Genomic DNA, 11,287 nt, shown 5'->3' on the forward strand with positions numbered 1-11,287 from the left:
CCTTTAGTCATCTTACTGTCTCTGACATTGGGAGGTAGTTTCTGGTGTCTTTTATAGGTCATTGAGAGCTGTTCATTCGTGGGTATCTATAGGTCTAGAACCCTTACCTGTAGGGATAAGGGAAACCTTCTCTTGATCAGGCAGGTGACCTGGTTTTAGCTCCAAGGGGCTTTGCTCCATATCCTGGGCTCTCTACTGGGTCAGCAGAGGCCAGTGCTGGTGCTCGGCAGCACAAGGATCAGTTCCAGGTAGTGTAGGAATAGCCGGTTTTCCTGCCTTTGGCTGGTCTTTCAAAACCCTGCCCTCGGGCACTGGAACTTTGCAGGCCTAGGCTCAGTCCACCCTAGAGTACTAGAAGCCCCCTGGCTTGTGGTGATTTTGTAGGCTTCTGCCTGATCTGTCCAGGCTGTGGGGCCAAGTTCAGTCCCGTCTAAGACAGCAGATACTGCCCTCTGGCTTGTGGTGGTTGGCTCGGCTTCCACCAGATTCGTTCAGGCCATGTAGCCTTAGATCAGTCAACCCGATAGTGTGGCTGTGGAGCTTCAGGTGAAGAACTTGTCTACAGCTGCCTGAGCTCCCTGTGTGGGCCTTGGGTCCCTCCGTGCACTGACAGGATGATCTGAGGTCGTATATTTCCCAGATCCACACTCTCGGCTCCCCCTGTGCCAGCAGACAGTGACTCTGTTTCTATGTAGCTCACAGAGCAGTCAGAGAGGGAGAGAGGAAGAGTGCAGGTACAGCACTGACACAGTAGGCTGCGCTGGACTTTGGATACTGTGCCCATGTGGTCGCTGGCCCCTGGGGCTTTCTGTGGAATGGCGGGACCGTCTAAAGTCAGATCCACCCAGTTTCCTGGGTTCTCCCCAGGTCAGCACATTGAGACTCTGGTGCTTCACCGCCCACAGTCTCAGTCCCAGATACCGAGTCTGTGATATAGAGCATGGCTGCAGCTCACAGGTGGGTATGGGTCTTGACTCTGGGGACTGGGCACACGTCTTTTGTTGGCCATTTGGATGACCTGAGGCTGGACCTACCTGGGCTGTGCACTGTGTGGACCCCTGTCACCTAGGGCTCTCCAGGTCTTGTGGTCTGTAGTTCCCAGCCGCGTCCCTAGTCTCCGTCTTGCAGATCAGATACCTTGCGTGTTCAGCATCACCATCTTTGATCCACTCTTTTTATATGTAGCTACTCAGGTTGTTTTCAAGAATAATTTCAAATAGTTCTGCAGTTCAGTGAATAACCTTCTACCTAGTAAAGCACTCTGAATCCTACCCAGAATTGCACCACTTTGCAGAAAGCTTCTATTTATTTGGTCTGTATATCAGACTGCAATGAAAGAAGCCATCCTTCCTGTGGTTGGATAATGTTTGCTGAGGCCAACAGATCCTCAGTAAGGTCAAAGACTGGGCACACAAATCCATAACATTTCTAGCATCTGGACTGTTCTGTGTTTAAGCTAAGACTGTGATCAGCTCTGTTACTTTAATACTATGTAACCCTCTAAGTTCAGCTTTGCATTAATTCTACTGTAGACTTAGACCCAAATAAAATAGGTCCTAGATAGGAAGATATGTTGAGGAAATGCATCTTATCCATAGCTGTCTACTTCGTTGTAAGTGGTCCCTGATAATCTGAATTTAATCATCAAGATGGACTCGTAGGAGTCATTCTTTGGGTTATAGATACTATACCAATTTGGAGGCATATGTTAATTTTACCTCAACAGGAAAAATATGAGTCATTTTCATACATGCTAATTTCTTACAGCCTTGACAATGGAGCATGTTAGCATACTTGTGCCTTTTCTCTGAGCAGATAGCTTACAAATACACATAGGGTTGTTTTCCTTACTATTTCTTCAACCTGAAGTTACAGTATCACTCACCATGTCTAATGATCACTTCATAACTTTTATGTGAGAATTATCTTCATATTTTTGTGCATCTTTGACAGATATTTTGGGTTGTTTGTCTTCTGATATCTACCAAGTTTCATATATTGGAAATATTATCTACTTGAGATGTATATATCAAAGGTCTTCTTATCTCTATTAGTTGTCCTTGGGTTTTACTTACAAGATTTATTTTGCTATTCAAATATTTTTTTAAAGTATAATCAAATACATTTATTTTCTCCTTTGTTTTCTCTAATTAGAGAAAGCACTATTTTTTACTAATTTTTTTAACATTAATTAGAGAAACTTGTTTCTGTATTAAAGTGAAGTGAAATTCCTCTATTATTTCTTCTATTATATACTTTTAAGATTATATTAATGATACATATTATATACAGGACAATGAGTTTTGCTGTGAAATTTTTATACATGCACATTTACAGATTTTCCCATGTATACCATTTGCATATGATTTAATTTATTTTATTAGAATCATTGGTCCAATGTAGTTTATTCTTGACTATGGTGTGATTATCATATGAAATTTTGTCTCCTCCTAAATAGTTAATCATTTGTTCCAGAAAAACTTCTTTAAATATTTGCCTTGTTGGCCTAATAGCCTAGATTTCCTTGTGAATATCAGATTATTTCTGAGTCTTATATTTTATACTTCTGGTCTATTTGGTGTGTGTGTGTGGGGCATCTTAGTATCACAACATGCTGACTGTTCAAAGCTGATAGATTTTTAATATCTGATGGGGGTGAGTTTACCCTTGTAAGTTTCTACTTTTTGGTGTGTTTTTCTTCCCAGTCTACATACCTGATTTTCCATATGAACTTTATTGAAGATTTAACACAGTATTTTGTTTAATCCAACAAGCATAAGGCTGTCAATATAAACAATGTCCATGATACAGTAGTATATTTTTCAAAATGGAAAGGACATACAACCTCAGAAGACAGATAATTAGCTAGCCTTCTTAATCACTTAAAAATATAGAAAATTTAGGGTATCATTTTACTTTGTCCTTTAACATTTCCTATCTTTGGGTGGTAGATTAATAGTGTTAAAGAAATAACAGTTTCTAAAATAATTGCATTGAAAGATGAGTTTTTAATATGAAATACCACCACACACACTTTTAAATTATTGGAATAGGAGTTGATTAAGATATATCTTCCAGAATTCTGATTCAATATATATTGATGACAGCTCTGACCACTGTGATTGTGTCAAAACCTGATTCTGTATTTTCTACCCTGATTTTAATTTCAGAAGAGAGAGGTAGTTAATAATAAACTTCCATGAAAAATTAAAGAGATACAGCACACATACTTGAAACAGATGGAAATTTCTCAAGAGCACACCAAAATTGCAGTCTCCTTTCATTTTTCTAAAACCTTATATATCAAATATTCACACTAGATTTTTTCCTTGCACACTTTAAATTATGAATGAAAAAATGTGATCCAGTGGTATGCAGTTGCAAATTCAGCTTTATTTCTTACCTTTAAAGTATCCTTTTCTTCCTATGTAGTTTGTCTTTTAGTTACTTTTTAACAGCATTTTTTTTGTTTTGTTTTTTACATAACACTGTTAGGCATTGTTTAAATACTATAGAATTTACCCTTTACAATGTGCAGTTTTGTTGTGTAAGTCTATTTATGGAATTATGGCATTCTTGCTATCTGACTTTTGAACCTTTTATCACCATAAAATTTGTATCTATTCAAATCGTGATCCTCCTTCTGCTCACCCATGAAAACCACTAATCTCTTTGTCTCTGCTTACCTCCCTGTTCCACACACTTCACATGTACGGAGTCATACATTATGTGATCTTTGTGACTGTTTCTTCTTCATTTAACTTAATTTATGAGCATGAGATATATTTTCATTTACTTAGAACTCTCATCTATTCCAATGAATTTATTCCTGTATGTTTCTTATTATGCCCAGTGCTTTTGAAAATGGAATGATTTGTATTTTATTATTTGTAATGATGTGTATATGTGTGGGTGTGGGTTTGTGAGTGCAGGTGGCCATGGAGGGCAAAGGCACCAGACCTTCACCAGAGCTCGAAGTACAGGAGTTTGTGAGCTACCAGATGCAGGCACTCAAAGTGCAAGAGCATCAGTGCTTTTACTTACTGACCCATCTCTCTAGCCCAGAAAATATTCTTTATTCTTTATTTCACTTATGCTTTCTTCTTTCTTTCTTTCGTTCTCTTTCTTTCTTTTTTTTTCCTTTTTTCTTTTCTCTCTGGTTTTTTTTTTTTTTTTTTTTTGAGTTGGGGTTTGCGACAGGGTTTCTCTATGTAGCCTTGGCTGTCCTGGATTCACTTTGTAGACCAGGCTGGCCTCAAACTCAAAGAGATCTTCTTGCCTCTGCCTCTCTGAATGCTGAGATTAAAAGCATGGGCCACCACACCTTGCCCCACTTATGTTTTCTTTATTGCCAACTGAAGTGACTTAAAAAAACTCAACTAACATGAGTGGGCCAGTCTTCACAGGTGAATGCCCTCAGTAGACTTGTTGTTCCTTTACTCGCTGGCTACTTATTCATAGAGCCCTTGGTTGCCCTTACTTCTGAAAAAAATCCCAAGACATATTTTTTTTTTTGTCCCCGCAGGTGGTGATTTGCTATAACTTAGAGAACTCATCACGAAGGGGACAATACTTACTTTTTCACAAAGAGTCAGGACCAGTCAGAAGAAGGCACAGATGGGACAGAGAAGGGCTATCATTGTGCTTCCCCAAGAAACTAGAGCATACTTAATGCTGATGTAGCAGGGAAGCTCACTGAAAAGGTGGGTCAGAGTATGTTTGTTTCATGTAACTACATGTGTGTATGTGTGTATGCTCATGTGTCGGCAGGTACATGCTTGTAGAGGGCTCTGTATTTGTCTGTAGAATATGTGTGCATATACATGGGTGTGAAGGCCAGAGGACAACTTAGGTGTCACCCTCGGGATTACCATAATTCTCCTTTGAGACAGGATCTCTTCTTGTCCTTGAGCTCATCAGTTATGCTCCACTGGTTGGCCATGATCCCAAGGTCATCGTGTCTTTGTCTCCCCAGTGCTGGCCTTACAATTATGTGGCACCACATCTGGCTTTTTTATTTGAGTTCTGGGGATTGAACTCTGGTCCTCAGGCTTATGAGATAAGTGTGTCTGTGGCTCTCGCCATCTCCTCAGGTAAAGTTCAGAATTACTTTTTCGCAGTTCTATGAAGCAAACATGCTTGTTTGAATTCTTTGTCTTGTACTTGGCATCGGCACTGTGACCAGCACTACGGTAGCCAGTGAGGATATGAAATGGATGCATAACTGATTTCTCAAAAAAGTTCATCATGTAGAGAGAAAAAGCCCTGCTAGTTATAACTGTGGTGCTTACTATTGATAATAATGCAAATCATCATTGTTTTCATGCTTAAGAAGAAAAATGAGAGAGAACTAAGTAGAATTAATGATCTCCAAATGAAGTATAGTGAAAGGTAAAATAGCATTTGAAATAAACATCCATAATGTTGGTGAGGAGAACGATCCCAGAAAGTGAGAGAACATTGATTTGGAAAAAGGCAGAAGTGGATGGAAACATTTAGTTAGCTGTGGAAGATTGAAGCTACACTCTCTATAAGTCCTTATCATCGGCACCTGCCTTTCTTTATATGCCATCCAACTCAGAGGCATCACTGTACACCAAGCATTTCCATAGAAAATGAACAAGAGTTGTGCTCAATGCTTAACCAAGGGTCTACAGTCACATGGCTTGAATGTTGTTCCTCTCTGCTTTCTAAATAGAACTGTAGTGATGATGCCTCCTCATATTCTGCGTTTACTACTAATTAGCAAATAATCTTTGACAGCCACCGAAATCCTATTCCGCAGATTTTTAATCTATAAAATGGTAATGACATTGTGATACAGTCGTTGTAAGTATAAATGAAGTGGTGTATATGAAGTAGCAGAGTTTCACCTTTTATATAAATCTTATAAAATGCTACATCTTACTTTGTAAAATTTGATACACATTTATTTCCAAAAATCTCATAGAGTGAAAAAGGAAATTTCTATTAAAGAATGGCATAAAGAGAATTACAGTCAGTTTCAAGGGTATCATATTATAAGAAAGTGTTGGAAATAATAAATTTAGCAACATTTAGAATATACAGCTAACATGCAAAAATCAGTCATGTTTCTATTCAACAATGAGTGTTCATAAAAGAAAATAATGTAGTGCAATGTAAAAAAAAATTTCTTGGGAATAAATTAACTAGATATCAAAAACTCAATGTACACTGACAAAGGAAGACACAGAAAACACAAATAAGTGAACAGAGATTCTGAAGTGAAGGGTTAGAAGACGCCAGTGTTCAAATGTCAAGACTACTCAGAATAATTTACATATTTAATATACCCCATGCTGAAATTCAAAGATATTTTTTCAGAAATGTAAAAAAAAAAAATCTACAATTTCTATGGGATGGCAATATCCTAAATGGCCAAAACAATTTTGAACATAGAACAAGCAGCTTAATAAGGCAGCTTAGTAGAGGGCTCAGAAATAAGCCGCAGAACATACAGCCTTCAACAAGTGAGCTACATTACCCACTTATCACTGTCACAGTGCTTGACAGATGTAGATTTCTTAGGGAAAGAAGAATTGCTTCCACGTACAGTCCAGGGACTAAGATCCATTGTGGCAGGAAAGTAGAAGCATAAGACAGGAGGTGGGCAGCCATATTGTGTCCACAAGAGGGATCAGGAAGCAGCAAGTGTGAGAACTCCGTTAGCTTTCTCCATTTTCCACACTCCTGGGCAATAAGAGTGGGCCTTCCTACCTCAGCGGGACCCAATCTAGCTATTCTTTCACAGATGTGCTCCTGGATTTGTCTCCAAGGTGAGTCCAGATCCTGATAATTTTACATCCAACACAAAGCACTGCTCAGTGGAGAAAGGAGAGGAGAGGCAACAGTTGTGGGGAAACTGCTTCTTCAAAATGTATGTTGGATTCTGTATTATTCAGGCTTCTCTAAGGGACAGGACTGATAGAAAGGACACACACACACACACACACACACGCATGTATATGTACATATACATGTGTGATTTACTAGGATAGCACATTGGCTGTGGTACGAAGAGGTTAACAATGGCTGTCTTTTGATAGAAAGGCCAACGAACCAGTGGTTGTTCAGTCCACAAGCCTGGATGTTGCAGCAGTCATATTCTGGTCATGGAGTCCCTGGCTGGTCCTAGAGAGATGCCAGCTTTCAGTTCACACTGGAATGATGACAAGGTAGATGAATTTGCCAGTGAGAGTGAAGGCTAGGAGGCAGAAAGCCCATGATTCCTTCTTCCATGTCCTGTGTGCTGCTACCAAAAAGTGTAGCCCAGATTTAGGGTGACTCTGCTGACCTCAAATGATCCAGATTTAGGGTGAGTCTCCTACATCAAATAATGAAAAAAAAAAAAACCCTCATAGTTGTATCCCACTGCTCGGGTTTTAGTTATCTCAGAATGCGGTCAACTTGACAACCACGATTAGCCATCATCACTCCAAGATCACATATACTTTTTGCCTTAATGTTAATTAAAACCCTAAATGGAATATTCTAAACTATACTACTTTGATTAAAAATCAAAGGAGCAGATCTCTATGCCATTGATCTTGAAAGCGATCCGTTGGTTCTAACAGGCACAAAAACACATGGAGCAAAATTAATCAAATGGAATTGCATCCACCTTCAAAAAGTTTGCTTGTCAGAGAACATAAGGAACAAAGTGAAAGGACAACCTATAGGGCGGTATACAGGTTTTCAAAGCACTTATTTTTAATATATTTATAAAATACAGAGTTCCTTCAGTCTATAATACAACTCAAATAACCTGATTTTTTAAAAGCGCTTAAAAATGCAATATCTAAAAGATGAAATGCATAAATGACCAAGAAAAAGTGAATATCATGAATTGTCAGTGAAATGCAAACAAAATAACAATGAGAGAGCATTTTATCTCTTCTGTTGTTTACTATAAAGCATGTTCAGAAAACAAAAGGCATCGAAGGAGATTTGAAGTAGTTGAAAAGCTTGAGCACGGATGGTTGGCATTGGAAAATGTTGTGGTGACTGTAGGAAACACTGTAATTGTTCAACAATTAAAACTAGGTTAATTATAGCATCCATCTGCCCCATTTCTGAGTGAATATCCAAAATAGTTGAAGACTGAGTTGCAAAATAGAAAATGTTGCCTTACCCATGTTCATAGGAGCTTACTATCCAAAAGGTCAAATCAACCCAAAGGTCTTTCAACAGATGTTAGGATAAGCAAAATGAGATATATTCTTTAAAACAATGCTATTTTATTCAACATTAAAAAGAAAGAAAATCTTCTCACAAGGCACAACTTGTATGAGCCTGGGGGCCATTATGCTAAATAAAATCAGCCAATCATAAAAGAGGTAGTATTATCAATTCCCATGAGTATGTTTAATAGGTAGAGAGAATTGTTTAATAGGTAGAGTTTCAGTTGCAAACTCAATGGGCTATTAGAAAGTCGGGCTTAATTGAACACTTGAAGGGGTTGTGGTTTTTATGGGTTTGCCTTGGCTCTGCAAGATGGTAGGTCTGAGCATCTACTTCATCCTAGCCTGACTGCACCAATAACTATTGAGATTTATGCTTACAATGAGAAATATGATAGGTGAGATTTTAAAACATTTTTGTTCATTGAAAATTTCATACGTGTGCCGTACAATGTATTTCAGCCATATTGATACAACATCCCCTTCCAGATCCCATCATTACATTTTCCTCCCAAGAGCATGTCCTCTTTTCATAGACCAATGAATGCAATCAGGGTTGTGAGTATGTGCTTGGGTATAGGGCCAGTCACTGGACCATGCACAGTGTGGCATGGACAAATTCTCTGAAGAAAACTGACCCTCCCTACCCCAGCAGCTTTCAACTTCCAAAGCTCCTCAGCTGTATCTTGGATTTTGTGAGCCCTTCTCTCATCTTCATTGGAAGGTTGACTTGCTTGATCCTGTGTATTCCCTGTGCAGACAATCACAACCATGATGAGTTCAAGAATACAATGGCTCGCTCTGATGTATCCAGGACTCAAATCTTGCAGCAGCCCACCTGCAGCCTCATGTGATTAGTGTTAGAGAGTTTAAATTGTAGGCAAAAAATGAGATACAATGACAGAATGTCACTCTATTTTTGTTCAGGTGTGTGTGTGTGTGTGTGTGTGTGCATGTGTGTGTTAGCTTGGATAGGTGTTTTCCCCAAGAAGGCTTATATATTGAACTTTTGATCCTTTCATGTAGGGCTATTCAAAGCTGACTGGATCAGGAAAGCTCAATCTGTTGATGAGTTGCAAACTCAATGGGCTATGAGAAAGTCGGGCTTAACTGAACACTTGAAGGGATTGTGGTTTTTATGGGTATGTCTTGGCTTTGTCCTTCATCCCTTTTTCTTTTCTGGCCACCTGACAGGTTCCATGAATTAACAGATTCACAGTACTAGATCATATCAATAAGGCCAAAGGTTATAGACTAGAACTTCAGAAACCATAAGCCAAAATCAAAATTTTCTCTCTTTAAGTTGTTTTTGTGGGTGTTGTGGGTGTTTTATCAGCACAGTGAGCAAGTGACTAACAGTATGTTAGCTCAGTTGACAAGGAGACAAAGCCTGAGCAGCTAACAGCACAGCCTTGGATTCACAGGAGTTCTAACTATTGGTTCTAGTTTGTCTTAGTGATTAGAATTTTTTCTTTTCATTTTTTTAATAAAAATATCTTAATGAGACTTGGAAGAGCCTTCCTCGGTGGTTGCTATAAAGCTTTGACCTCGAAGTTACAGGGTGGTGCTTTGTCTGCTTGCTCATTAAAGTAAAATCTGAGTGAAAATGATCGCACTGCACATTTCCCATGAGAATCCATCCAGTTTCACCCTGAGTGCCTTAGATTCAGCCAAGTAAGCTTATTGGAAGGAAGTGAAAGTGACAAAGTAGTTATTTGATGACATCAAGTGACAGACAATTTTAAAATAATAAAACTACTTTATGACCTATAAATGCATCTTCAACAATCATAAATGTTTGCTTGGCAGTGACTGGCAGCACTGAAGGCTTTCCAGCACCATAATGGCTGCAATTGTCTCTTTCCTGGCGACTGCCAGGTCTCATTGGTCTTGGCTCCATGCCTGGTGAGTAAGGGCCCCTTAGTTAATTGTTAGATGAATGTGTAGCTTTCAGGATAAAAATACAAGACGATAGTAGAGTGATTAATAGGATGAAGGATGCGGCAAGAAGGTAGGCAAGTCTTGACCAACAAAGTTATGAAAGTGTAAATCAGTGTACAATATCTGCAGCATATCTGAGACTTGGGAACCAAGTTAGATGGAGGAGTAATGGGGAGAAATTGCAAGGTCCACTCTAAGCAGCTAACCCAGGGAAATAATACTAAGCAAACACAAGGTCTCTAGATGAGCCATATCTATTTGCTAGCATGGGCTAACTTTCAATTCCCCAAGAAACTATCTTGGATGAAAGTTTGGGCCTTCTTCATCTACAGGGATTACCAAAGTTAGCTCACTCTAATATGGGTAATGAAAAATAGGGTAAATGGATTCTTACCATAAACTTGGAATTAGAGACTGGAAAAAAATAATGAAAGGAGACATTTGGGACACCTTATAAGGGAACAAATGAAATCCTGGAAGACTTTAGAAATAAACCTGGAAAAAAGGAAAACACCACAGGAAGAGCAGCGAAGAGATGACAAGGTTGTCCAGCATTGTAGATGCTGCAAGCATGGGATACACGGAGAAGCCCAGAATATTATTCAGAGAAAACTCTACAGGAGACACTAATGCTAGGAACAATTTCTTTGACAGCATCCAAGGTACAAAACTATGGAGAAACATACTTGGCAGCTGTGCTGTGAAGGGGTTCTGGAGACCGGAAGGAGGCAGGCAGAATAAATAAACTCATTGCTGGGCAGCTTTCCGAGGAAGACTTTAACGGACTCACCAATCCCAAATTATCTTTTAACAAAGACAGATCAGACGTGCCGGATCACATGCCTGCAAGTGCTAGGAGCGTTCTCCATGTAATTGAAAAACCAGATGAAGATAAATAACTTGGCTGGCTACCATCTATCCTGCATTTTGATTTTCATGAGAAATGCTTTTGCTCCACCTGTCCTTAGATTTACTGCCTAGAATGGCATCTGTTTGCTGCAAGTTGCTCCCGCTGCACAGGTTCAGTACAAATCAAGTTAGCCGTCTGTGAGAAGACCGTGGACCCACTGACCAACTACTTCTGCAGTGTGTGGGGCTCTGCTTCCCCCAGTGTATGTATCTTTCTATCCCTACCTTCTCTAATC

General features: G+C 39.2%; 1 long non-coding RNA gene across 1 annotated transcript in view; it reads left to right on the top strand.

Moving 5' to 3' along the window:
- The window catches only part of LOC127193100 (uncharacterized), a 29,805-nt gene extending 19,699 nt beyond the window's left edge, over positions 1-10,106 (top strand). The window contains exons 2-3 of the long non-coding RNA XR_007831085.1: positions 4,526-4,703; positions 10,011-10,106. This is a non-coding gene — a long non-coding RNA (uncharacterized LOC127193100). The remainder of the gene's footprint in view (positions 1-4,525; positions 4,704-10,010) is intronic.
- The last annotated feature ends 1,181 nt before the right edge of the window (positions 10,107-11,287 follow it).

The sequence above is a fragment of the Acomys russatus genome, chromosome 8 (genome assembly GCF_903995435.1).
Source record: "Acomys russatus chromosome 8, mAcoRus1.1, whole genome shotgun sequence".
NCBI classification, from domain to species: domain Eukaryota; kingdom Metazoa; phylum Chordata; class Mammalia; order Rodentia; family Muridae; genus Acomys; species Acomys russatus.